The sequence below is a fragment of the Homarus americanus genome, unplaced genomic scaffold (assembly GCF_018991925.1).
Source record: "Homarus americanus isolate GMGI-L3 unplaced genomic scaffold, GMGI_Hamer_2.0 scaffold40248, whole genome shotgun sequence".
Lineage (NCBI taxonomy): Eukaryota > Metazoa > Arthropoda > Malacostraca > Decapoda > Nephropidae > Homarus > Homarus americanus.
The window spans coordinates 1376693-1399076 of NW_024712526.1; the positions used below are offsets into that span (position 1 = coordinate 1376693).

The 22384-nt window shown below is 45.6% G+C and overlaps 1 protein-coding gene across 2 annotated transcripts in view; it reads left to right on the forward strand.

Moving 5' to 3' along the window:
* LOC121860703 (sodium-dependent phosphate transporter 1-B-like) overlaps window positions 1–22384 on the forward strand; it is a 66246-nt gene that overhangs the window by 20840 nt on the left and 23022 nt on the right. The window contains exon 1 of one of the 2 annotated variants that reach the window (XM_042358025.1): window positions 6608–6796. The exons of the other annotated variant lie outside the window; for it this stretch is intronic. The gene's annotated coding sequence lies outside the window, so the exon portion shown is untranslated. Of the gene's footprint in view, window positions 1–6607; window positions 6797–22384 lie in introns of those variants that run through there. 2 annotated transcript variants of the gene reach the window in all.

Consider the following 22384-nt stretch of genomic DNA (forward strand, 5'->3'; position numbering starts at 1 on the left):
CAGCAGTTCGTGGACCACTGCTCGACACTGGCTGCTGGTTTCTTGACTCTGTTAAACTGTTTGTAGAGGCTGCCAGATCTATGTAACACTACGAGATAAATATTGTCTTATAAGTCTGTACGGCATTACACCACAAGTCTATCGCTGCCTACACCACTGCTCCCAGGTCACACTGACATTATAAAATCCGGACATGGAGTGTTGCGCCGGGCGGGCCTTGTTTATCCTGCTTCACCTGAGAGTATTTTGATCCTTGCAAGGTGACGCAAACCTCTCAGCACCAGCTTACATATATACATAGTGAGCTTGTGTCGCGGTGTACCATAATGACATATAACAACGTCTCGGATGACTCTTGATGTTCTGATGTTTCATTCTTAACCAAGTATTCACGAAGACCTGAGGACACGCCGCGACCTACTTGCTCACCAAGACCTCGGTGCTATAAACGGTATGCAGTATAGTATTAACAGTAAACCTCCGTCCTAGATTGGGAGAAATTTTCATATTAAGATCCAGTAAACACATTGAACCGTTAATAGTAAGTGTTTGATCGACTGATACAGTCGCCAAAGAGAGGACCAGCAGGTCTGGCTGCTCAGTGGACAACTTCCACTCAGCCCAGATAGCTGCAGCTGTGTAGTGAAAAGATGAGTTCCACTGAGTATGATTGTCGGTCCTCGTGCCTTGTGCAAGATGTGCACGTGAAAGCTTTGTTTATCAGCCATGATGCTTCAGTTGTGTACCCGTGAAGGTTTCTCCCTCATGCATGATGCTGACCTCATAGTGTGGCCAAGGTTGACCCCGTCATTACTGTAGTGTGTACACGTGGGGGCTTGTCACCAGCCCGTGGTACTCCCTTGCTGACTCTCTCGGCACAAGTTGGCTCTCTCACATACTGTGACCGAGGCTGCCCCGTCATGTACGCACTTTAACTATTACATGAATAATATTGCTGTGTCATGTACACATGATGGCTATTTTTACTCGAATGAGCAGATTTACACGACTGTGCTCGCGCGACTTCTGTCCAGGACGGACGTCTTCATCACAGCTCCTGAGCCAAGTAGGGACACTCTTCCGCTTATTAACTTCATAATATTTTCTGGTTATAGTAATTTTTTGTTTTCTTAAGTGAAACCGTTTGTGTGAAGAGTAGTGTTTAGTGATAACTGCCGAGCTCCCAGTGAAATATATTAGCAAGGATCACTGATTAACTCACAATAATATCTTCAGGTTTTAGAAATTAGAAAGTAAATCGAGCGATCGGTTTGACCGTTTGAGGGACTTTAATATGATGATGGCCAGGTTGAGGGATACTGTTTACAGTGATAACTAGTTCAGCGTGACAGTAGGTAAAACTGATATTTCAGATACATGAAGCAAAAAGATATTGGCTCAACAGTATAGTGTAATGTTAAGGCTGTTTTTAGGGTTGAAGTTGAATAAGGGGATATTTTCTTGAGGCGACTTTAGCGTAGGATAAAGAGCTTCAGAAATGTATTTAATGAACTCTAGGATTGGCTAAGGGGTGATGTACTGTACTTAACCTTGGACAGAAACCTTCAGTGAGAGAGAGAAGCTGGCAGTGAGTGAGGCAGATGCTGGGGTGTATCTTAGGAATCACTATTGTAACTTAAGGTATATTTTTTCTTAACTCTGAAGAGTAAAGAGGAAAGGTTAGATATAGGACACGAGAGAACTGCTAGAAAATACTGAGGGTAGAATAACACAGAAAAAAGAGAGTGCGGAAGAGATAGAGAAGGATGGAAGGGAGGTTGACGAAAATAGCTTAGAAAGAAAGAAAAAGATGGTATTATGGATAAACACAGAGTGAACAAGGAGTGACACACACGGTACTGCCAGTAACAAGAGCCTGGGAGTGACATAACAGTAACAAGAGCTGAGGTGTGACGTGACAGTACAGTGTGTTGGACAACGATGAGTCCCTCCCACAAGGGTCGCTAGATTTATTGTTTCCTAAAAATGTTAATTCTTGTGCTGGTCAAGTTTGGTTGTGAGATACGCGTTGGAGAGTAAGGCACACATGGTAATAACTTGGTGCATCACCGTGGGTAACTAGGCGTGGCAGTGCATTATACAAGGGTGTCGAGTGACGCATGGCTGGGTGTAAATATAGGAGACTGTGTGTTGAGGGGTGTTTTTCTCAGTTCTGGAATTGCACAAACGTTTTCAGTTCCTACAGAATACACTTTTGAGTTTAAACGTTTTTAACAGTTTCTAACGTTTCTTATGCTTTTAATATATAACATTGAATTTTACACTATTGGATGACTAAAAACATAATTATTATTATTATTATATCTCTTGGGTGTTTTTTTTTTAGCCAATGTTATCACCCGTTACTATTGTTATAATCTAGGTATTCCGAACGACAGCCTGAGTTTCCATGTACCGTGAACCTGACATGTTGCCCCTAGGTGACACGAGGGTCATATTGATTTTTGGGTCAAAGGTCAAGTCGACTGGCGGATCACGTAGGCTGATAAAGGTGTCGGGGCGTTGGTGGTAGAGCGGTACCGCTCTTGCCTCGCAAGCAAGATGTCACAGGTTCTATTCCCGGGCCGGCAGAAGTTGTTTGGACACTCTTCCTAGTCCCCTTGGTCCCTGTTCACCTAGCAGCAAAGTAGGTACCTGCTGTAAATCGAAAGTTGCGAATTCGTATTCAGGGACAAGTTGTTGGAGCTTCCAATAACTTACTTAGACATAAACCATTGACTGTTCAGGCTTCTACGCCCTTAACTCATGAGACATAAAGGCAAGCATGAACTTAGCATGGTTCCCTGTTGGGCGCTGTAAACGCTTCTGCGCTTCACCTTACACAAGGATGTAGGGGGGTGCCCAATAAAAAAAAAGGTGTCTTGAGGTTATATTATAAAAACAAGAGTATAGTCCGGGCCTACTGCTGGTTATGGTAGTGTCGGGCCCAGGAGACAAACAGCGAGGGCCCACTGACAGCCAGGAACTTGGGGAACTCCAGAAAAACGTTTCTCGAAAAATATCGTTTACAGTGTGTGTGTGTACTAAGACTAGCTGCTACCCTTTTTTCTTCTTCCATTTCAAAATTGTTCTGTTATTTTTACCGACTACATCTTCTTGATCGGAGGCAGGGAGTGACAACCACCACGGTCACGGTTACTCTTGTCTCAGTTTGTGTTTTACGAGCTTCTTTTATCTTGTGTTTTGTCTAATAATGGTGTTTATTTATTATTACTATTATTAGTAGTAGTAGTAGTAGTAGTAAGTAGTAGTAGTATTACCATTATCATCATCATAATCATCATTATTATTTTTATTATTATTATTATTATTATGTGATAATTTTCTACCATGGTATGAAGAATTCGGTGATGCTGTTATGATATCAGACATAGTGTCATCTCCAGTAGAGTAGTCAGACCCGCCTGATCTTTGTCTCACCAACTGTCTTTGTTCCTCAGCCTCTAGTGTCTACAGTTCATTTCACAAAGTGTGGAAAAAAAACTGCTTACCAAACCACTTTTTCGTGTGTGTGTGTGTGTGTGTGTACACACACAACTAAGTCTTAGGTCCGGCCAGCCTTAGCATGAGGGTCATTCATTGTTATTACAAGTGCTTGAATGCGTGTTGGTAACATTGTCCAGATGGTGTGTGTGTGTGTGTGTGTGTGTGTGTGTGTGTGTGTGTGTGTGTGTACACACAAGTAGGTTGGCAGCGGTAATAATAAAATTAGTAAATAGAAAAGGCTGACGAGATGCCGCGTGGCAGCAACAAGTGTGTACATGCAGAGACAAACATTCGACGGGGAAACAAACATTCGACACAGGAAACAAACATTCGACACATGGAAACAAACATTCGACACAGGGAAACAAACATTCGACACGGAAAACAAACATTCGACGGGAAACAAACATTCGACACAGGAAAACAAACATTCGACACATGAAACAAACATTCGACACGGGGAAACAAACATTCGACACGGGGAACAAACATTCGACACAGGAAAACAAACATTCGACACAGGGACACATGGAAACAAACATTCGACACGGAAACAACATTCGACACAGGAAACAAACATTCGACACATGGAAACAAACATTCGACGAAACAAACATTCGACACAGGAAAAACAAACATTCGACACGGAAACAAAACACAGGAAACAAACATTCGACACGGGGAAACAAACATTCACACAGGAAACAAACATCGACACATGAAACAAACATTCGACACGAACAAACATTCGACACGAAACAAACATGACACGAAACAACACGGGGAAACAAACATTCGACAGGGAAACAAACATTCGACACGGGGAAACAAACATTCGACACGGGAACACGCTTCGACACAGGAAACAAACATCGACACGGGGAAACGACACGGGAAACAAACATTCAACATTCACAGGGAAACAAACATTCGACACGGAAACAAACATTCGACACAGGAAACAAACATTCGACGGGAAACAAACATTCGACACGGGGAAACAAACATTCAAACACTGACACGGGGAAACAAACATTCGACACAGAAACAAACATTCGACATAAAACAAACATTCGACACGGAAACAAACATTCGACACGAAACAAACATTCGACACGAAACAAACATTCGACACGGGGAAACAAACATTCGACACAGGAAACAAACATTCGACACATGAAAACAAACATTCGACACGGGGAAACAAACATTCGACACGGGGACAAAACAAACATTCGACACGGAAACAAACATTCAAACATTCGACACAAACAAACATTCGAAACAAACATTCGACTTATAGTTTTGTATGATTTATCTTCTGAAGCGACTAACTTCACATAATAACTCACAGTACTCATTGACTTAATTCATTGTACGTACTCAAAATCGTTGGTATTGTACTCAAGGCGTTAACGTACTCGATATTGGCCATGAATATTTAATCCACCCATATGCACAACCTCGTAGGCAGCGTGTGACGTATCACTGAGAAATTGTTTGTTTACTGTGTGGAAACGTTCACAAGAGAGTTTAACGTTTGATGTAGCCAGCCATAGAAACGTTTATTGTAGATGTTGAGTGACTCAGAGAAACGTTGGAGGAACCTAAGGCAGCCTCCCCCCCCCCACCAGTATCAGGTGAAATGAGCTGGGGTGTCTAACTTTCAGGTGATCCGAGACATTAATTTTGCGATAGTCATTGGCATTAAATAAGGAAGTGTGTGTGACGTCAATAGTGCCCCAGGGAACGTTCGTCTAGTGTTTCTTGGGAATGTGACGACTCACTGTGTGGTCAGGGTGAGAAACATTAACACTGTTACGTGTTTTAAGAGTAAAGTATAGAGAAGGTGAATATGTAATTTTTTGTTTAATCTATATAAAGAACAGTTGATTTTGTCTTGGTATTTAAGACAATTTTATCAATGGTGTTTAGAGAAAGTTGAAGAAAAATTACTTTTTTTATTGTCTGGTGTGTTATGGTGATAACAATGTTTGGTGTGTTGTGATGGTGATAATGTTTGGTGTGTTGTGATGGTGATAACAAGGTCCGGTGTTGTGATGGTGATGATAATGCCTGAAGGAATGAACGTTAAAGGGAAGGGTGGTGGCGTGTCGCTGCCCGGGACTTCCCCTAACAGTAATGGCGCTAAATAACAGTTCAACCTTATTTCTGGCTTGTGAAACAGTCAGGTGGTTTTTGTCGTTGGTAACCTTCATCCATTGGTCAGCGTAGGGGAGGAGGACGGGGGAAGATAGTGCTAACCTCAGGCAGATAGCTCTTTCATTGTGGTAATGTTGGTAGTATGGGTGATGGTAGTGGTGGTGCAGGTAGTAGTACTGATGGTGGTAGGTGCTATAGTGGGAGTAGGTGTACAGGTGTGTGAGGCAGTGTACAGGTGTGTGAGGCAGTTTACAGATGTGTGGACCAGTGTGAGGGGGTGGTAATATTGACCAGTGTGAGGGGGTGGTAGTGTGGACCAGTGTGAGGGGGTGGTAGTGTGGACCCAGTGTGAGGGGTGGTAGTGTGGACCAGTGAGAGGGGGTGGTAGTGTGGACCAGTGTGAGGGGGTGGTAGTGTGGACCAGTGTGAGGGGGGTGGTGTGTGGACCAGTGTGACCAGTGTGGGGGGTGGTAGTGTGGACCATTGTGAGGGGGTGGTAGTGTGGACCAGTGTCGGGTTGCGTCATCGTCCTGGCAGCCGAGTTCATTGCTTCGGGGAACGTTGAGTGCTGGGGCTCAAACTTGTGTGTGATTGGCTGGTTCCCCTGAAGATAGAGGGGTGTCGTCGGAACCCGGACTGGAATATTAAACAAATTTTTTTTTACCATGACACAAGTGATTGATAGATTTGTCGTGTATTGGTCATGGTGATGCCCGCGTTGAGTCCACCCTTGTATTGTCTGACTTAGCGTGCTCAAGGGAAAAAAAAAGCCAGAATTGAGATTGGTGTGGAACAATGAACAGCTAGCCGCTTCGCCCCTCCTTCAACCCCCCACTTTACCAGCAACGGTATTCCTCTGTTTTCCCCTTCTCCCCCCCCAACCTCCCCCTGTCACGACACAGTTGTTCTCAAGTCTGTGGAAACCAGAACGATGCAGTTGTGTCGGCAGCCTCCTCGTGGACGGTCACAAGCAGGGGAGTCTCTAGAGGGGTCACACACACGCGGTGTTAAGTATCGCCACTGTCCGCCACCCCTACTCTGGTCATCTACAGTGCTGACCCATCCAATACCACCTGCCACCTTACATCTGTCGTCTCTTTAACACCACCTCTGAATAGCCATGACGGTAAGTTTGGTCGTGTTGTCTTGTGCACGAGATCGCTATAGGGTCGCTGCCTCAGATTGTGGCTGCTTGGTCAGTGTACGTCCTGTTGTAGCCTTTCTTAGCTTGTGTGGTTAATGCTGTCGTCAGTCATCAGTGGGAACACCGTGTTCACAGTGAAGATAAACTAATGGCCACAACTACCATAACAGTCGCTATCAACTTGACAGCGAGACATGTTATCACGATTAATGGAATAACGTTTGTGGAGTTGTCAGCCAAAGAAACTGGTTCACAAATAGGGTGGTGGACGAGTGGAACAAGCTTAGCAACTTTGTAGTAAGTGCGGGAACTCTGGAAAGTTTCAAAAGGAGGCTAGATAGATTCATGGATGATAGTGGTAGTAACTCTCGACAGGAGCTGCCATGCACAGGCCAACCGGCCTATTGCAGACTCCTTATTTTCTTATGTTCTATTGTTTAAGAATTGATAGTGAGATTTTCAATAACTTTATCAAATCAGACTCGTTACTTATTTAGCAAGGACTTGTATAAAGACTTAGAGTGAGAGTTCAACCACCATCAGAGACACAGTATCGTGCATGATCTGGAGAGAAAGTCAACACTGGACCCTAGTAACAGCCTTAGTCAGCTGTAGCGGCCGATGTGTTAGTCAGGGCCACGTGTGTCCATAGCCGCGTCTACCTCCTTCCACCTCTTGTGAAGAAGATGGTTAAGTTTCACCGGGCACTTGAGCGGCCAGTCACCAGATGCTGACTTGATTGCTCTTTGGGTTTTCCCGCCGTATCGCAGATTTAGGGCGAGCCTGTCTCTCAACACCAGCCAAGCAGCACACGCACTCTCTAATAACCACATTCTAGACCTTAATAATTATCTTCCTAATTCATATGACACACTAAAAGTGAAATATATATAGTGGGCGTGTCATCGTGAGCATGATGGCGTTGCAGGGCTGATGTCCCTCCCCCAAGTCCCGGCGCTGTGATTGGTGGAACAGGAGGGTGTGTCTGACCGCCACTCCTCGGGCCACGACGCCGTCTGGGGGGAGGCAGTGGTAGAGAAATCATCAGTTCAAAACAGTCTCATTAAAGAGGCTCGCATACACGTTAAATAAGCTTGAGAACGGTCTGTTTTTATTAGGCCTTTTTCTCCTATTTACTGAGTACACAAAACCACTTCAATTATTCATATACTTATGACTGAGCATTTATTATTGGAAACGTGTACGGATGCTGTGTGTGTGTGTGTGTGTGTGTGTGTGTGATGGTATGCTCGAGCTGGAGGCCACGAGTCTACCCAAGCCAGAGACCTTTCACGTGCTAGCTGACCCTCGTCCACCCTCTCTCTCTATCATTTTATCCCCATACGTCGTTATTTTCACTTTGAACTTAGTGTGAGTTTATACCCTCTTAAAGTAGCGTTTGCCCAGGGAGTAGAGTAGGGGTTGGGTTAGAGAAGGTGGGCGTGGGGGCCTCAGTAGACGCGGGTGGGGAGCGGCTGACTGGAGCGTGAGGGGCACGTGATCACCTGATCCTCGCCCGACATTCCATCTTTTTGTTTGTACACACACACACACACACACACACTCTCTTCCGAGTAACCGCCACTTCTACCCCTGTGCTTACAGGATGCTGGGTGGTGCGTCTACCTTTTTCTGGAAATACGCATGAAGGACTGAGCCGAGCATTACAACATTATACCCATTAGCCAACCATACTGTAGTGTGGCGGGTGGTTCTAGTTACTGTTGTTTTTAAATAACTTAAAACTTGACGTACTTTACTACTACTAGTGCACTGACTATACTGCCTTGGTAGTTTTATGGCAAAAGTTTGACAAGGTTATATTTTTTAATATTGTGTAATGACTGGAAGATCAGACGGCAAGTATTATGACTACGCACACCTGACAATCTACCCAGACATTGTCAGTGTCTACATTACTATTCTTCACCGCTATTCCTTACGTCACTACGTAGGCTAACGTCACCTTGGCTCCATAATACGTCATCCTGTTTATTAGTATGGCGACAGCGTAGCGCGGATTACGGTCATAGTTCAGGTGGTGTAGGGTTTAAGGTCGTGGAGTCCACGCTGCCGTTGACCACACTTACGTCGACGGCACTTGACGTAAACCTTGACTTTGACGCACACATCCGAGGCAAAACAAAAGGACTAGCTTATTGAATGAGTGTGAGGCAGCGTGAGGAGAGGATGGTGGATAAGAAGCGAGGCCGTGGAGGTTGTGTGTTGCCCCAGGAGCTGGCCAGCCGCCGCCTCCCCTCGTGCTGTTCACGTGAAGACCCGCCTAAACCAAACTGGTCCCGCATGACGGCTTCACTCCGCCTTCACTCCCTCCTGGACTTTTGCCAGGCCTTCACCACTGCTGCCCCCTACCCCATCCTCTACCTCCACACTACCATGTCCTTGTATCGTTCAGTCTTAACATCATCCTCCATTGCCACTTAGAGGTCCGCCTTGCACAAGCTCCGCCAGCCCTCATGTGCTGGTGACGTAATGTGTGTGTGTGTCTGGCTGTTAGGCAACGACTCCCTCCCACCAAGATGCCCTGTCACACTATGCCATATTTCACGACCACAACAACACCAATCACTAACACAACAATATACATCACCACCACATCATTCATCACCACTACAACACTCCACATCACGCCATACATCATCACCACAACAACACACCACTACATTACACCACACCCATTTAAACTCACTACATACTATACCGTCACCGTGTTCCTTGGCTAGGGAGACGCTACATGAACTCACAAAGAAGACATTAGTCGCCACCAAGTAACCAGTTGATAAGTGTAATAACTAAGTGACTACCAACAGCTGCCTGGTGTATACTGTACAGGCTGTTGGGAGCACACACACACACACACACACACACACACACACACACACACACACACCTCATCATCATCCAGTGCGCGCGCGCGTGTGTGTGTGTGTGTGTGTGTGGTAGGAGCCAGGTACCCTGAAGCGGACTTTAGGGGACTCCCCGCACCACATCCTATGGTCCTCTTTGCTTTCAATCCAGGCCAGGCTGAGTGTGGTGGTGGTCGCCCAGGGCTGTGACGGGCTACAACTTTCTTATGGTTGTTGGTCGTTGTTTTTGTTTCATGTATCAGAGTTAAGTTACAGGAAGTACAGTGAACAAAGACCTGATAGAAATACAGTAATGGTAGGTTGTTAAGAAAAGATGGAATAATTATTTAAACTTGACACCACTGTTGGAGCTGCGGCCAAACAAGTACACGGTGTTTTAAGATCTGTCGAGAAGTCATGGATAATGTCGTAATTTTGTTCACTTTTTCTTGGTTAAGTGTTATGACATATTGTGGGCCCCCAGTTATAGTAGCAGCGTCTTTAACTGTCAACCGAGTGAGTACCAAGGACAAAATCATTTAACTCAAAATAAATGAGAACTACATGCATCTCAGTCACGTGGACAAAATCATTTAACTCAAAATAAATGAGAACTACATGCATCTCAGTCACGTGGACAAAATCATTTAACTCAAAATAAATGAGAACTACATGCATCTCAGTCACGTGGACAAAATCATTTAACTCAAAATAAATGAGAACTACATGCATCTCAGTCACGTCTCTATAATTATATTCATGTTCAGCCGATGGCCAGGTGAAGGCCTTGAGCGTTGTGGGTGATTCCGCCTCCACACACCACAGCGGTGCGGTTAACCCTGGCAGCTAAAACAACCTCTTGCTAGCATCCAGAAGGGTGTTGTGTGTCACCCGTCAACAATTATTTACGAACTTTAGACACTCAAGCTTGCTGGGTCCACATCAACACCGATACTTCATGTTAAACTGGTTCCCATAACTGAACCTACAGAAATTTCTTTGTTGTCTGGATGTAATTTTCATATAAGATTGGGAGTAATTTCTTACCCATTACCTTTACTCGACTTGTAACATAGCATCTTTATTCAACACAAACGGTAGAACATTAGTTTGTTACGTCTCCACCTAACGTCTGTTTACTCGTGTCCGTCCGTCCGTCGGTACCAATTTCTCCCCCTAACCTACATGATCTAGATGTTGTTAAGGGAATTTTGTTCGCCCTGATACCCCCCCCCAAAAAAAAACACTACAGCAGCCAACGTGACATTTAGTACACCTGCCATGTGTATAATAACGAAGGAATAATAGTGACTCGTCCAGTTATAGAATGTGTTGGAGGCGGCCGTCTTCCTCATCGATACAGTTGTCGCTTTACTTAAAAAAAATGTATCTGTACTTTCCGTCTCAATTAATTTTATGAAGAAAAAATCGTATGTGTTTTGCCACCGCACTTTACATTTGTTTTAACTTTATTGTAATTACGGCAGGCTGGGTATTACGGCAGGCTGGGTATAACGACCACCTTGGCCTGTGTGGAATGTGTCGTGGATGGTACAGGTGTACTGAATGACCTCGTAGTGGATTGAGGAGGGGGTGAGGGGTATGTGGGGAGGGGGTGAGGGGTATGTGCCTGGGGAGGGGGTGAGGGGGAGGAGCGTGAGGGTGCCTGGGGAGGGAGCTGGGGAGGGGTGAGGGGTGTCTGGGGAGGGTGGAGGGGTGCCTGGGGAGGGTGAGGGGTGCCTGTGGGGGGTGGGGGAGGGAGCCAGGGTGCCTGGGAGAGGGTGAGGGGTGTCTGGGGAGGGGGTGAGGGGTGCCTGGGGAGGGGGTGAGGGGTGCCTGGGGAGGGGATGTTGATCCCGGCCGTTAAATGTCATGAGGGAGGGAGGGAGGGAGGTGGTGTGTCTCCCGTATTATTGCATTAACCCCCTTCCTCCACACAGTAAGGCGAATGAAGGTGATTTATGGTGGCTCATGCCGTCGTGTACATCTGAGGTAGTCGTTTAAAGTGCGTCGTGTACATGTGAGGTATAGTCGTTGAGGGTGCGTGAGTGCGTGATATCCGTCGATGAAGGTGTGTTTGGAGAAGGTGTGGTGGACCAGGCCCCAGCCATAAGCTTGTCACTCATCTCACCAGGAAGTTGACTGGTCCTGCTGACCTTAAACTGACACAAGAAAAATGGATATGTTACCGTAAGCTAGTTTTTTTCCTCGTAAATACTTGTGTGTTAGTGTCATTTACTTAAGGAGCCACTCACCTTCTGCAGGACATAAGTGCCCCTCCTGGTGTCTCGAGTGTTTTGCCAGGGACGCCGTCAAGGTTCAGGTATGGGGGAGTTGACCTCAGGTTGTGTCAGAGTTTTCCTTGAAGCATCATGACTTGGCGAGGTTTTAACTCTTTGTTTTGGGAGTTAAGTCCCTGAAGATTATCAATGAGTGTAAATATGCCTCGTCATGTTTGTTTTGATGTAATGTATATGCCTGAGTCAGGTTGTGCGGGGGAGTCGCCGTAGTGTAGAGTTGCGTCATTCCCACAGGGCTGGTGCGGGAAGGTGACGGGCGTATACTTATTCTGGCCCCGCCAGACAGATGGTGCGGCCTTACACTGCCAGTTGCTTTATTAGTGGCCTCGTGATAATTAGAAAGAACCAAAGAGCAGTTAGCAGTATAAAGACGTGTGGAGTTGAGAGATGAGGTTCGTGTACCTCATACTTAACTTGCTTTACATATATTCTTAACTATGTATAAACACGTGAATTTTAACTTAGATTGTGAATATATACGTAGTTAAATATATACAAAGATTATGTAAACTGTTTTGATATATAGTAGTTATATTTAAGAGTGAGAACACCACTTATGTTGTGTAGGAAGAAGTAGGGTGTCCTCGGCGTCACCACCCGCCGCCCTCCGCCTGTCCTAGAACACACCTGCAGGAGGAAGAGTCTCACGATACAGTTAATCCATTAAACATAAAAGTGGAGGTGAGCTACATACCTCGCCAGGTGTTGCTACATTGTTATCAGTCATTGTTACTGACACATTGTTATCAGTCATTGTTACTGACGCCGCATAATATGTGTCACAGCCCTGGTGGTAGTGTCACCGCCCTGGGTCACTAACACTGGGTGATGCTAGTCTGTCTCGTTAACCGAAGAACACCTATGATACCAGTTTGTTATATTGAGAGTAGATTTGTGTTTCTCCCCGACCTGCTGGCTCTTGAGGTCTTGGGAGGTCACTCCGAACCACCTGCGTTTACACTTGTAGATTAATTGTTGACGTTGTGTTTACATTGTGTTGGTCAACGGCCAGTAAGATAATATCCCCGTCGAGGAGATACAAACTCAAACAGTCGCGAAATTTTGCTATTATTAGTAAGTGGATCAGTGGCAGAGGATATTGCTTCTGTGTTTTGTTTTAGTCACATGTTGTAGAGTAGTGGTGACACGTGAACGATAAAGTCTTTAAAACGGGAGTCCTCACACCAAAACTTATTTATATCACGTTTTATGTTAGTTCATATTTTAAGGTAGGTTTTATTTTATAACACTCCAGATCACCGGATGTTTCCAGAGACACGTCACAGTTTTGTTTCACGTAAGATTATAGTTTGGCTCGGAGTGTAGAGTGGTGGACGCTGTGTTAAGTGTCACAGCTGAAAGTATTACAAACACCACAACATAAAACACTAATGTGGGTTGTTGTCGCAATAGTGATATAGTTTATTTGTTATTAAAATAATTTACTGGATAACAAATACATTTGACCTTTTGAGTTGGCAGTAATTTCCAGATATATTTATAAATCTTTTTGTGGTGTAGGTGGAGAGTTTGCCCTCGGCTGCATATTGGTGTTTACTCCCACCTTGTACGTCAGTGTTCACCTTTTAGGGCGGGGTTCACCAGGGCCACCTTACCTTACCTTACGCACACACTGACACCCGGAAACTGTCAGGTATTGCCACGATGTTGTGCCTGGGCTCACCTTCCCTCTGCGGTATATTTTGTCTTATCTGTATTGCAATCTAACCTGACCTAACATTGTGACCCCTTTACTGCTACAAAATGCTTCGATTAGGACACAACTTACCTTATCTTACTGAAAATTTTGATATTATGGTAGTCAATACTCCTCCTAGATCAACTAGCTGGTTCACTAAACTAATAGCACGACTACTAGTAGCCACCGTGGTGCGTATAGTGTTCCTAGCCATCCTATCCGGGTGCCTCATTACTAGCTGGTACCGATTCCAGCCACTGTAGGGAAAGACGGAAAGGAATGGAAGGAAATTGCAGAGAAGATAGAGAGAAGGAAGGAAGGAAGAATGAGGAGGAGGAGGAGGAGAAGAAGGTTTGAGAAGAGAGCAGGGAGGGAGAAGATTGAGGAGGAGAGGAAGAGGAGAAGGTTTGAGAGGGGAGGGAGAAAGGAAGATGATTGAAGAGGAGAGTGTTGAAAGGGAGAGGAAGAGGAGGAGTGTAGAGGATGCTGGGTGGGAGAGATAACCGGTGGTCATTGAGCCAGAGAAAGCCTGTGGGCTGGTGGCGGGAAAGGGGCTGCTGAGGGGGGTAGGGGAGAGGTGAGGGCTGAGAGGGTTAGGAGAGAGGTGAGGGCTGAAGGGGTAAAGAATAAGGGGAGGGGGAGTGTCTGAGGGTCATGTGGAAGTTGGTGGGTGGGGGGGGGGGGTCAAGGGCGAGGGACGGACCCTAATTAGTCGAGGGAGGCAGGTGTGTGTGTGTGTGTGTGACCTCCCATTCGTGCTTCAAATTCTTGTCGATGGAAACCTGTTAGGTATTATGCAAGACGAGCATGACTTACTTCATCGTCGAGTGACAAGGCCCACAGCTGCGTCTAACGGTGATGACGCCGCAGAGGGTACAGTAGTAAGGGGGAAAGTGTATGTGTTACTGTCTGGTGAACTCTTGATGGTAAAAACTCTACTGTTAACGTCATTTATTGTGTGTGTTTATCAGCTGTTGAAAATGTGCGTTATTTTCGCCAGTTAAGACGACAGGAAGTATTTTTTATTGTGGTCAGCTGATGAAAGTTATGTTAACAGCAGCGTTTTAGTGTATGAGTGACGTCACTGGTCAACACTAGACCGTGGAAGGTGCCGACTGTTTTTTTTATTCATTTTACTTCTGATGGCGAGGTATATATTTAATCATTAAAATCCACTTACACGTTTATATTGGTTTATTGCATACATACATACACACACAGTAAAGAGTCCCCGGAAGAGTTTGGTTATTTTGGGTGGGTTATCTACCTGGGCACTCATTAACGTGTGCTGAATCGGACACACACACACACAGAGGGCCTTAAAAATCACTGTTGTGCCTAAATTTCCCCCTGTTGAGGCAGGTGTCCCACTGTCCTCCTGAAGCTCCCTGGCCCCTCAAGAACAGGCGAGGCTCAGTCTATTACACAACCTAGGGTGACCCTGTGTGGCCATCCCAGGTTTACAGTGGCGTTGTGCAACACTTCCGCGCCCGCTGCTGCCACGCACACCCCGGCAACAACCAGGAAGTGGAAAAGAAGGAAGACAAGTGGACAAAAGTAGAAAACTTAAGGTGTCGTTATTGATTACCTCACCAACTTACAGTCGTCGAATCTTTGTATGAAAGAGGGAAGGTTAAGTGAGACACAGTGGGAAAACTTGGCTAGGAGGAGGTGAGATGCAGTGTGAGATGCAGATAATATATAAACGAAAGAATAGTTACGAAGACAGGAAGATGCAAGTATAACAAAGAGAGGAGGAGTGGGAAGGAAGAAAACACCATCCAAGATTGAGGAGATAAGAGAAAATACCTGTATATGCATGAATGTTAAGGAAAAAAAGTGGACGTTAAAGACGGGAGGAGGACGGGGAGAGGGAAGGAAGACGAGGGTGTATCTCACTCATTGAGGGTCAGGAGTTTTTGTCACTGGGTTTCTCAACGCACTGAGTTACTACTGTATGATGAAACATGTACAACGTCGCACCAGCACTCGCCTTGTTGAACTTGGCTCTATTGATCATACCGAAATATTGTTTGTTTTTGTGATGATTAAAAAAAGAAAGAGAGAGAGAGAGAGAGAGAGACCTACCTTTAAACAGCATATATGGACATCATAACCCAAGAAGCACCACACATGGGTCACAATGTGTGTGTGTGAGGCCCAGCAACATTTGGGAAGTGCATTGTTGAGGTCATTCCAGTTTTTGTGAGGTTGAGGAAGGCAGACCAGCCGTCGGGAAGCTGGGAGGAGGAAAAAGAAAAAAAAAAGCACAAATAGGAGTTATTGAAAATGTAGCAATATGTAGAAGGTTGAGGGAGGTGATATTAATGGAGGGTAGCGTTGGTGACTGGGTTCCTTCATCACTGTCCGTTATGATAGACAGAGGACAGACGGTAATGGCGGTGTTTCAGTCCGCAGATGGCATAGCCTGGAGCCTAGCCTAGACGGTTGATGACTGAAATATATAAATGGCCGTCATCATAAAATTAAAAATTGTAATTAATCTCCCCCACTCCTCTCCTTATCCCCATACCCCACTCCTCTCTCTCTCTCTCTCTCTCTCCACACTTCATACTGTACAACACTGACCATTATGATATTCTTTAAGGTGTTGTAGATAAGTTAAGAGGCAGTAAAGTGTGTGTGTGTGGGGAGGAGGAGGAGGGTAACTGTGGCAGGTGAAGGAAGCACTACGGTAACACACACACACACACACACACACTCACACACACACACACTCAAAACAACAACTTTTTCTCAGGTTTCTTCCCCTTCCTTGTCGCGTCTCCTTCCCGATGTATAAGTACGATTACCTTCCTTGACTCCCAGGCTCGATTAGATTGGGGCCTATTTTACCTACAGGTGTTAATATTCTTTGGCAGGTAATAACACCTTTGTTTATATAAGATGATTAAAGACAATTATCACATACATGGTAGTTTTAACTTCATCCAAAAACAACATATTTAAGTGGTTCCCCCATGAAGGTTGTCAAGTGGTTCCCCCATGAAGGTTGTCAAGTGGTTCCCCCATGAAGGTTGTCAAGTGGTTCCCCCATGAAGGTTGTCAAGTGGTTCTCATAAAGTGCTTCTCTGGTCCCCCCCCCCCTCCCCTCCCCCTTACACTTTTATCTTCACTCTCGCCTTCTCACGTTCTCCTGGGTTGAATCTTGTTGACTTTTTTAACAAATGGCACACACACACACACACACCCCAGTAGTTTGTCACTGCCGATAAAGCGGCAGTGATCAGGAGTTCCCTATTGTCCATTAGTGTTGAATATCTTCCTGTATCCTTCTTTACCTTACTAACTCTCCCTCCCTCCCTCCTTCCCTCCCTTTCTCCTTCCTTTCTCCCTCCTTCCTTCCTTCCTCCCTCCTTCCCTTTCCTTCCTTTCTCCTCCTTCCCTTTCTCCTCTTCCTCCTCCTCCTTCCCTTCCTTTCTCCCTCCTTCCCTTCATTTCTCCCTTCCTTCCTCCTTCTCCTCCTTCCTTCCTTTCTCCTCCTTCCCTTCCTCTCCCTCCTTCCCTCCTTCCCTCCTTCCCTCCTCCCTCCCTTTCTCCCTCCTTCCCTCTCCTGCCAGGGATAAAGACGAGATTTTTAGTTTAGCAAATTTATTGACAAATCCTGAAGTACAGTTTGCCTATTCAGAGTAATTCAGTCAGTGATAAAGACGAGACAGACAGCAAGTTACGGTGCAGTTTCGACGCCATTTAGCTACGATTTTCCTATTGCTCAATTTAAGTGAGCCAGTTAGAGGGGTTCTCACATCTGCCTTACGGACGGAACATTTGAGAAGTGGTGTCGATTCATCTAGCCTTGGCTATGATAGTGGAGTGACCAGCCGCTTGGTGCGTCTTAATGTGTCGTTCGAGAGTGTTCCAATGATTAATTTTTGATGTAGTTTTATGGTGTGGTGGTGGGAGAGGTGTGGTAGGGAAACAGGTGATGGGAGACTTCCTATAGTGGTGGTATATGGGCAGTAGACACACACACACACACACCCCAGCTGGGTAAGGCAAGAAGAGGTCAATCTTGTGAGTGACGCCTCAACTGATGAGTGCCTGAGGCGAGGTGACCGTGTGGGTGGGTCATTATAGCCCTACATTACGTCACCTCTTGCTTCACTAATTTTTGTGGTGTGTGTTTTTGCTGTGTGTATGCCATAGATAGAATGTAATTATCGTCTCAAAGAGCGAGGCCAACTTCCGTAGCAGCAGCTCCCTGGAGAATTAGTTCGTGTCGGAACTTTTGGTGGTGACAGAATTACCTCAATTGGCACACTTATGGGCTTTGGTGGACGGCCAGGAAGGGGAGGGACCTCAGGGGGTACACTCTCGCCGCGCGTGTGTGTGTGTTGATCCTAATGTAATAGTTCTCCGTCATGATGGGGCACAGGGAGGTCAGAACCCCGTAATAATGGGGCAGAGGGAGGCCAGAACCCCGTCATAATGGGGCAGAGGGAGGCAGAACCCCGTCATAATGGGGCAGAGGGAGGTCAGAACCCCGTCATAATGGGGCAGAGGGAGGTCAGAACCCCGTCATAATGGGGCAGAGGGAGGCCAGAACCCCGTCATAATGGGGCAGAGGGAGGCCAGAACCCCGTCATAATGGGGCAGAGGGAGGCCAGAACCCCGTATAATGGGGCAGAGAGTCAGAACCCCGTCATAATGGGGCAGAGGGGAGGCCAGTAATAATGGGGCAGAGGAAGGTCAGAACCCCGTCAAAATGGAGCAGAGGGAGGCCAGAACCCCGTCATAGTGAGGCAGAGGGAGGCCAGAACCCCGTAATAATAGGGCAGAGGAAGGTCAGAACCCCGTCAAAATGGAGCAGAGGGAGGCCAGAACCCCGTCATAGTGAGGCAGTATGTCACACAACAAAAGATGAAGTAATCAATGACCCCTGGTGACAGTGTTGACCAGTGTGCTGCTGCTGTTGAGAATCTGAAGCAGAGCTGTTAAAGGGTCTCTCTCTCTCTCTCGGTCTCTCTCTTTCTCTCGGTCTCTCTTTCTCTCGGTCTCTCTTTCTCTCTCTCTCTCTCGGTCTCTCTCTCTCTCTCTCTCTCTCTCTCTCTCTCTCACACACACACAATAGGCGTTTTGGGTAAGCCAGGAACTACCTACATATCGTATGTATATTTCCTAAGGGCGCAAAGAATAAATGGCACTACTGCACTTGTATAATTCAGCGAGAGGTGAGTTTTTGTGGTTAGTAGCGCGCTCACTTAACGACTGTGGCGAGAGATCCCAGATAGTTCCTGGGAAATACCTGTCTACGTTTTTATGTATATAAGACTGATTATCGGAACTCAGTGATTCCCCGATGCTATTTTTGCCCCTGTACCGCTGTGGAAGCGGAAGCTAGCGAGCGTGATGGTGGCTCTAGGGACCTCCTACTCCACATGCAACGTTGTTTATAATAGTACTTCGTCGTCCACTCGATAGTGCTGCCTTCTCGGGAATTACATCAATAAAGCTGAGGTAATCCAGGTTTTCTTCCCATCAGTTGAAAATTTGGGGAGAATATTGTAGTGATATTGTCGGTCTCTTACAGATTTTGTTTCCTCTCGATTACTTTCCTGGAGCTCAATGGATTACTCTTATATTTATATGAAAATGTGAAGTGAGAGTTTCTAACTCGCCATCACTGGGTGTGTTACTAGCAAGAATATTTATGGGTAGGGTAGTTGTACCTGTTACTGTGAGTCACTTTTCACAACGTCCGCTGCATAATTTGGTGATGACGAATTTGAGATTACCAGCGTAAGTGGTTGATAAAGTGAATGATAAAGTAGAGTTGGTCATACCTGATAATATTGAGATGAACAGTGAGGTGACGAGGGCGTAACAGTAGTTCAGTTCTGTAGTTGGCGCTAGTGAGTGCTCCTTAATGGCCGCCACAAGTTTTGGATAATAATATTTTTTATATATTTTTTTTTCGATTTTGAGTGTCTCGTGTTCTTTCTACTGTAGCGTCAAGATTGTTGGGAACGAGTGGTACTGGAGTACAGTGCAGGAGGTAGCTAATATATGTACACAAAGTCCAAAAAAGTATCTTTACAGAAGGGTTCGGTGAATTTAAAAATGAACACTACGACTCCTGTTGTTTCGGGAGGACTGTCAAAGTCCTTCGTCCATTGTTTCATATTGTCTAACACGAAAGAGTAAAATTACTTTTTGATTGTGTACACCTCGGTGTTGACATCCTCTGGCGGGGTGAGACTGCCTTGAAGGTGCCACACAGTCAATACCGAATCTATTCAGTCCACTCTTGCTGACCCTCATGCTGACCCTCTCACGGTTACTAACTCGGCTCTATTTGAACCGTGACAACGTAGAGAAGAGAAAATGTGTGTTAAGCATCATGGAATGTTGGTGACGTAGGTAATCCAGGGTGTTGGGGGGAGTAATGAGAACAGAATACTGACAGGATGGTGGCGTGTTAGTTCTGTCATCTCGCGTCTTGTAGTTTGTGTCCCACTTATCTCTTGTTCACCACTCCTCACCACCACCACCACCTTGTTCACCACTCCTCCTCACCACCACCTTGTTCACCACACTCCTCACCACCCACCTTCTCACCACACCTTGTTCACCACACTCACCACCACCACCTTGTTCACCACACCTCACTTGTTCACCACCTCACCTCACCACACCACCTTGTTCCTCCTCACCACCACCTAATCCTCACCACCACTCACTCACCACCACCACCTGTTCACCACACCACCACCTTGTTCACCACCTCCTTGTTCACCACCACCACCACCTTGTTCACCACTCTTCCTCACCACCACCTTGTTCACCACACCTCACCACCACCACCTTGTTCACCACCTCACCACCACCACCTTGTTCACCACTCTTCACCACCACCTTGTTCACCACTCTTCACCACCACCACCTTGTTCACCACTCACCACCACCTTGTTCACCACTCTTCACCTACCACCACCACCTCACCACCACTTGTTCACCACTCTCACCACCACCTTGTTCACCACTCCTCACCACCACCTTGTTCACCACTCCTCACCACCACCTTGTTCACCACTCCTCACCACCACCTTGTTCACCACTCCTCACCACCACCTTGTTCACCACTCCTCACCACCACCTTGTTCACCACTCTTCTCACCACCATATCAAGGGAAGGTTCGTCTAGGTACGGCAGTGACACTATCCCTCCCTAACAAATGTAGTTACCGGTTGATAATTGTTTATATATGCAGTGATTTTGATGAAGTGCAGATAACTGTACAGTTATAAACATGATACCTTGACTTACTGTAGAGTGAGGTGGGTGGTGACAGTTTCCGCTCTACAACTTCACCCTGACAGATTTATGGTGAGGAACATCAGTCCATGAGTCGAGTTTTTTTTAATATGTGAATACTGTAATGCGAGGGTGTACCAACAGAGCAGATGTACGTGTTCGTGTCTTACACTCGTGTGAGGACTCCCTCGAAAGTCGGTCTCAGTGGCCAGTCTGAGAACATTTATGAGTCAGTCTACGTCAGCTCTGTAATTTAAGTGTTGTGTATCACAGACCTTTATGTGTAGATATTAGTAAAGCAGTGTCCGGGTATCAACCACACACTGCCGTGGGCACTGGGCACATCACTGTAGAATTGGATAGCCTATGTTTGAAGCTATCCAGCGTATTCGAGTTAATGATGATGCTTGGTAACTTGTTCCACCCGTCCACTACTCTATTTCCAAACCAATGTTTACCTATTTCACGCCTAAATCTAAATTTTGTTTAATTTAAAACCATTGTTACTAGTTCGCTCCTGGTTGGATAGTTTGAGTACCTTTGTTAGATGGCTTTGTTTAGCCCTGACTTCCATTTATACACATAAGATGACAAAGTTTACATAACAATTGCCTTTCTTCAGTGCCAAGGTGGCTTACTGTTAGCACTATAACGCTGTGACATGTCAGGCAGGCTGTACTTGACATAGTGTGGTCAAAGAGTATCCTCCACACTGACGACCACACCCCTGACCTCTGGAGTGGACAGCATTTATTTGTCATGCAATGTGTCGCCCTTTAGATGGAGTTGAAGACTGAGTCAACCTTGATGAATACAAAAAATAAACTAGTAAACAACTCAAAAGTCAAACAGTTTTCACGCTCTGTCTTTGACTTCACTTGGCAGTGTAAATAATTATTATATAACCTGATGTTCTTGATAAAAAAATAATAGTTTAAAAAATCGAAAGTAATAAGGTGAATAGTTTACCTTGATAATGAGACAGCAACTTGTATAACACCGCCACAGGTTGGGTCAGGTCGGTTCCCGCTATGTTTAGGTATTTAATATTTTTAGTGTCGTGTTATCCAGCACCATTACTGTACTAGGAGTCCGGAAACATGACTACGTTATTCTGTCTCCTCGTTTTCTATGATCAGTAATGGAACAAAAACCTGGGACCGTTTCGATAAAGTATGACCTCACACCTAGTATGACCTCAGACATAGTAAAGAAAAAAAAACGGGATAAGGGAGGCCATCTGCGTCCCAACATCCGGACACCTTCACCACGACCCACCCTACTGACTGGTGCACACTCTTATAGGGGCCTGTGATGATTAAAGCCCTTAGATGAAGATATAGTATTGCTCTTAACCGGTTGACTTGCAGCTCAAAAACACACACACACACACACACACACACACACACCTTGCAATATAACCATGAA